The following is a 6,699-nucleotide window of genomic DNA, read 5'->3' as shown; positions in this document are numbered from 1 at the left end:
CAAAAGATTCGTAGCCACATGCCGAAGTGGGTCTTGATGCGGAGGAAGGCCTCGCACACGATGATAAATGCCGAGATGTTGAGGACGAAATTTGGGGCTAGATCATGGAAGTCCAACCCATAGTAAAACATGAGCCCGCAGACAAAGGGATGAAGTGGAAATCCCAGTCCGCGGACGAATTGGGCGAGGAACGCGACCCTCTCGTGGGGTCCCGGAGTCGGAATGATCTGCCCTGCGTCCGGCAGCCGGTGCGCGATATCTGCGGCCAAGTATCCGGCCGCCCGGAGCTTCATAACATGCTCCTCCTTGACGGTGGAGGCCACCCACTTGCCTCCTGCTCCAGACATGTTTGCCTGTGCGGAGAAGGTGTGAACTAGAGTGCTGGAGCTCGAGGGTGCGAGAATGGATAAGCGTATGAGGAAGAAGGCGTGGGTAAAAATGGGGAATCCTTATCCCATTATAGAGGCGACAAAAACGGTGCGCCTCCCCACTTGCCCGTTGAAAATCGCTTATTTCCCAAGCGCCACGATTGATGGCACGGTTGGGTTACCCGTACCCGTATTGATGAGAATCCCGTGATAAGGGGACATGATCTCTGCTTCGACAAGACATGACGAGGAAACCGCATCGATATGTGCGGTAGCTGACTATGGGAAGAAGGTTCAATAACGACTCGACCATTTTGTCGTGTCACTTTATCTAAAGTTGTCAGCAGATTATATTTGTGGAATATTGTTTCTCTCTATGGTGGTATGTGAAAGTCGTCTTGCAGAGCCGGACACGATTTAAGTGTTCGGGGTTTACTTTGGAGTATTCGGAGATGGAACCCGCCTTGCAATGTCGAAGACAATCTACATGCTGGACTCATCATCATTGAAGCCTGGTTCATGGGCTACTGAGGGAGTCCTGGATTAGGGGGTATCCGGACAGCCGGACTATATACTTTGGCCGGACTGTTGGACCGTGAAGATACAAGACTCGAGACTTCGTCCCATGTCCGGATGGGACTCACCTTTGCGTGGAAGACAAGCTTGGCGATCCGGGTATTAGATTTCCTTCTTTGTAACCGACTCTGTGTAAACCCTACCCCCCTCCGGTGTCTATATAAACCAGAGGGTTTAGTCCTTAGAAGGACAATCATAATCATCATAGGCTAGCTTCTAGGGTTTAGCCTCTATGATCTCGTGGTAGATCAACTCTTGTAATACTCATATCATCAAGATCAATCAAGCAGGAAGTAGGGTTTTACCTCCATCGAGAGGGCCCAAACCTGGGTAAAACATCGTGTCCCTTGCCTCCTATTACCATTGGCCTTAGACGCATAGATCGGGACCCCCTACCCGAGATCCGCCGGTTTTGACACCGACATTGAGCGCCATCGCCACTGCCTTCCATCATCTCCGCGGTCACGGGCGGCCTCGTGCCTGCTGGCCCTATCCACGGGCCTCGCCGCGGTCGGCCACCTCTCCTGGTGCCACAAGGTGGAGACACGGAGCCCCGCTTCCTCTGTTCGCCATCATCTGCATTTTCGATCGCCGTCGATCCCCTCCGACTCCGACGACGCTCGCTGCTGACACTAACCAATCGAGTGCTTTTCTTAGTTGCTCGGTGAGCACCTCCCTCTCCCTCCCTTGCTCCCCTGCCGTTTCCCATGCCCGTATGCCATCGTTGTCGCCATGGCCGAGCCCGTCACTGTTGCCGAGCCACGCCGTCTCAGCCACCACTTGTCGAGCTCGCTTTCGAGCACAGCTTCGTGCCCCTAGCACTACCAGGAGGCCTCCCAGCCGTCCGCGCCTCCTCCCGTGCCTCCCAGTACCCTCTAGACTCGTCTCCAACCATGGCCGAACACCGGCGTCTGCCCCGCCTCTCCCAGTAATCGTTCCAGCCTGTTACGGGCCGTGCCCCCACCATAGATGGATGCGGCGTCGAATGCCCGTTCGAACGCGACCAGCCACGGCCGATTTGGTGCCCTGTAGGTTTTTCCCAACGCGCTCCGGACCACCGCGGCCGCCTCCGCTCGCTGACGGCGATGCTCCGGTCGTTCCCAACGCCGGTCGTCATCACCATCGTGGGCGCGGCGCCGGGCCATGCCCTTAGGTCCAAGCCGCAGGTCCGGAGGCCGCCGTGTAGCGCGGCCCCGGCCAACTCCGGCGAGGCGCCGCCGTTGCCTTGGTCACGAGAGCTCTCTCTCCGGCGCCGATGCTGTCGTGGCATAGAGGGCCCCGCCCCTGGGTCGCCGACCAGTGGGCCCTGGTGGCCTAGTTGACTGGCTTGACCCAGTCAACTGCTGACTGGTCTGCCAGTGAGACTCACGTGTGGGCCCCACTTGTTTCAAACATTTTATAAATAAATAAAACTGCTAGTTAAAATCTGTTATTTAATTAGTAGTAAGTTATTCACTGACACTTGGGGCCCACCCCTCTAATCAGTCTGTTAGATTAGTTTAACCAATTGTTTAACCCAGAGAGGCTGACAGGTGGGCCCCACCTGTCAGTTTGACCAGTCAGCAGGTCAGCCGAATGCTGACGCATTGCTCACGTCATGCTGATGTCATCTTCCATTTCTGTTAATTTGAATAATTCCGGAAAATACTGTAATCTTTAAAAATTCATAGAAATTAAACCGTAACTCGGATGAAAATGTTTTCTACATGAAAGTTACTCAGAAAAATCCAACGAATCCGAATGCGTGGTCCGTTCATCTGTCACATGCCCCTAGCATGCTGAACATGAAACTTTCCCCTCTCTTTCATCTGTCCGGAAAATGCTTAACACCAGGAAAACCCCTCCGGATGTTTTCCATCTCCGTCTGCAACGTGTAGTACCACGTTAGAACACCCCTAACACAGCGTCTTACCATGTCATGCTTTATGATGCTATGTTTGCTTTTTATTTACTGTTTGTTCCCCCTCTTCTCTCCGGTAGACCCCGAGACCGATGTTGCCCCTGTGATCAACTACGTCGGCGACGATCCCTCCTTGCCAGAGCAACCAGGCAAGACCCCCCTTTGATCATCCCGATATTGCCCTTTCCATTCTCTCATGCTTGCATTAGATTTTGCTACTATAACTGATTGCTCCTATTCTGATGCATAGCCTGCTTTTGTAACCTGCTTATTGTTACCTTACCTGCTTATCCTAAACTGCTTAGCAGATGTTGGTTAGTGATGCATCAATGACCCCCACCTTGTCCTTGTTGCCCCTGCTTCATCATCGAAGACCCGATCAACGGGATTGAAGACCAGGCCCCGACACCGCACATCACTTCCCCTTAGTTGCTCGACACTACTGGGTTCCCATCGAGTGCCGAGGGTGAGGCCTCATCGGCACTTCTGATGTTAACCCTGTAGTGTATCTATTTGGTCGTGGTCATCGAGGGTGATTTCCTCTTTAACCACTTCCGGTACGACTCTGTTGTGCAACCCCTCAAGTGTGAACCTCGAGGGTGGTCCCTCTTACATTCACCTTGATGATTACATCGAGTGGAATTCACCAGGGGTGATTCCTCGGGTTTTCCCCTTGATGTCTGGACACACGGTTACTATGGTTACTATGACTTTACACTGAACCATGTTACTAAAGATGGGTCGACCCTGAGGGGTACCCATGTGAGCATAATTGCGAGTGATTTGGAGTCGGGTTGACCTGGAAGGTGCCCGCAAGATAATTACGAGGCGTGGCCGGGCATTCCTAGCCCTTGCCGCAAGTCCTCGAGATGGGGCAATGGGGTCACATCTTTCGTGAGTCTCTGCTTGTTACAGCGCGGTCCTAATCCACTATGATTTGGATATTTGATCTGAGGGGCCTCTGGGCTGATAGCACTAACCATCACATGGGCATAGTATGGGCGTTTTGCATCGTATGCATCAGCCGAAGCTTAATAGACGTCAGCGACTGAGCGGCACGCACCGGGTTGGACTTGTAAGCACCTGCCTTTTTGAAGGAGGTAGCTAGGTCTGCTCACTGGCCGCGTGCGCAACGTGCAGGAGTTTCCGGGGCGATGGCCCATGACCCTTGGGGGCATTTGTTTAGTTCGGCGTGCTGACCTCTCTATTAAGCCTAGGTCGGGTTGCGGCGTATTGTTTGGCTGAGGCCGGGCATGACCCAGGAAAGTGTGTCCAACCGGAGTTAATCGAGCGTCATGGGTAAGTTGGTGCACCCCTCCAGGGAATAAAACATCTATCGATAACCTGTCCTACGATAACGGACACTTAGAGTTGTATCCTGATCGATACAACTAGAACTGGATACTTGTGATGAGAATTGGATTGTGATGAGAAATGGATAGTATGGCTCTGGGATGTATTTCTCGCAGGGAGTTGAGAAAGGCTCTCTGGTCGACGTTGATGACACTACTACTACTACTTTACTTTATGCTACTCTACTCCCTCCTGTTTGCTCCAAGATGGTGGTTTCCAGAAGATGCTATTCTTCGATAGGACTAGGCCTTCTCTCTATTCTGGCATTTCTGCAGCCCAGTCCACATATACGACCTTCCTTTGATAATGTTGCATATGTAGTGTTGATCCTTGCTTGCGAGTACTTTGGATGAGTACTCATGGTTGCTTTTCTCCCCCTTTTCCCCCTTTCTTTTTCTTTCCGGTTGATGCAACCAGATGTCGGAGCCCAGGAGCTAGATGCCGCCGCCGGTGCCTACTACTATGTGGAGACCGCTGACGACCAGGAGTAGTTAGGAGGCTCCCAGGCAGGAGGCCTTGCCTTTTCGATCGATGTTGCTTTTGTGCTAGCCTTCTTAAGGCAAACTTGTTTAACTTATGTCTGTACTCAGATATTGTTGCTTCCATTGACTCTTGTCTATTCGAGCTTATGTATTCGAGCCCTCGACGCCCCTGGCTTGTAATATAAAGCTTGTATTATTTTAATTTGTGTCTAGAGTTGTGTTGCGATATCTTCCCATGAGTCCTTGATCTTGATCGTACACATTTGCGTGTATGATTAGTGTACAATTGAATCGAGGGCGTCACAACACTTCTCCCATTGCAAGAAAGATCAATCTAGTAGGCCAAACCAAACTGATGATTCAAAGAGACTTGCAAAGATAACTTAATCATACATAAAAGAATTCAGAGGAGATTCAAATATTTCTCATAGATAAACTTCATCATAAACCCACAATTCATCGGATCTCGACAAACACACCGCAAAAAGAGTTACATCAAATAGATCTCCAAGAAGATCGAGGAGAACATGGTATTGAGATCCAAAAAGAGTGAAGAAGCCATCTAGCTAATAACTATGGACCTAAAGGTCTGTGGTAAACTACTCACAACTCATCGGAGAGGCTATGGTTTTGATGTAGAAGCCCTCCGTGGTCCATTCCCCCTCCGGCTGAATACCGGGGAAGGCTCCAAGATGGGATCTCGCGGATACAGAAGGTTACGGTGGTGGAAATAGTTTTCCGTGGTCGCCTTTGATGTTCTCGGGGTACGTGGGTATATATAGGAGGAAGAAGTAGGTCGGTGGATGCCCGAGGGGCCCACGAGATAGGGGGCGCGCCCAGTAGGGGGGGCGCCCTCCACCCTCGTGGTCGCATCGATTGCTTCTCGACTTGCACTCCAAGTCCTCTAGATCACGTTCGTTCCGAAAAACCACGCTCCCGAAGGTTTCATTCCATTGGACTCCGTTTGATATTCCTTTTCTTTGAAACACTGAAATAGGCAAAAAAACGGCAATACGGGCTGGGCCTCCGGTTAGTAGGTTAGTCCCAAAAATGATATAAATGTCTAAAGTAAAGCCCATAAACATCCAAAATGGGTAATATAATAGCATGGAACAATCGAAAATTATAGCTACATTGGAGACGTATCAAGCATCCCCAAGCTTAATTCCTGCCCATCCTCGAGTAGGTAAATGATGAAAAAGTATTTTTGATGTGGAATGCTACCTAGCATAATTCTCAATGTAATTTTCTTTATTGTGGCATGAATGTTCAGATCCAAATGATTCAAAATAAAAGTTCATATTGACATAAGAAATAGTAATACTTCAAGCATACTAATCAAAGCAATCATGTCTTCCCAAAATAACCATGCTAAAGAAAGTTCATCCCTACAAAATCATGTAGTTAGGCGATGCTTCATTTTCGTCACACAAAAATGCTCCCATCTTATACACCCCCGATGACAAGCCAAGAAATTGTTTCGTACTTCAATAATCTCAAAAAATTTCAACTTTCATGCAATACATGAGCGTGAGCCATGGATATAGCACTATGGGTGGAATACAATATAATGATGGGTATTGTGTGGAGAAGACAAAAAGGAGAAAGTCTGACATTGACGAGGATAATCAACGGGCTATGGAGATTCCCATCAATTGATGTCAACATGAGGAGTAGGGATTGACATGCAACGGATGCACTAGAGCTATAAATGTATGAAAGCTCAACAAAAGAAACTAGTGGGTGTGCATCCAACTTGCTTGCTCATGAAGACCTAGGGCATTTTGAGGAAGCCCATCGTAGGAATATACAAGCCAAGTTCTATAATGAAAAATTCCCACTAGTATATGAAAATGACAACATATGGGACTCCCTATATGAAGAACATGGTGCTACTTTGAAGCACAAGTGTGGAAAAGAGATAGTAACATTGCCCCCTTTTTATTTTTATTTTCTTTTTCTTCTTTTTTTCTTTTTTTTCTTTGGGCCTTCTCTCTTTTTTGGCCTTTTTTTGTCCTTT

Source organism: Triticum dicoccoides, chromosome 3B, assembly GCF_002162155.2.
Source record: "Triticum dicoccoides isolate Atlit2015 ecotype Zavitan chromosome 3B, WEW_v2.0, whole genome shotgun sequence".
NCBI lineage: Eukaryota > Viridiplantae > Streptophyta > Magnoliopsida > Poales > Poaceae > Triticum > Triticum dicoccoides.
The sequence above is the reverse complement of the archived record's forward strand: the minus strand, read 5'-3'. Positions refer to the sequence as shown.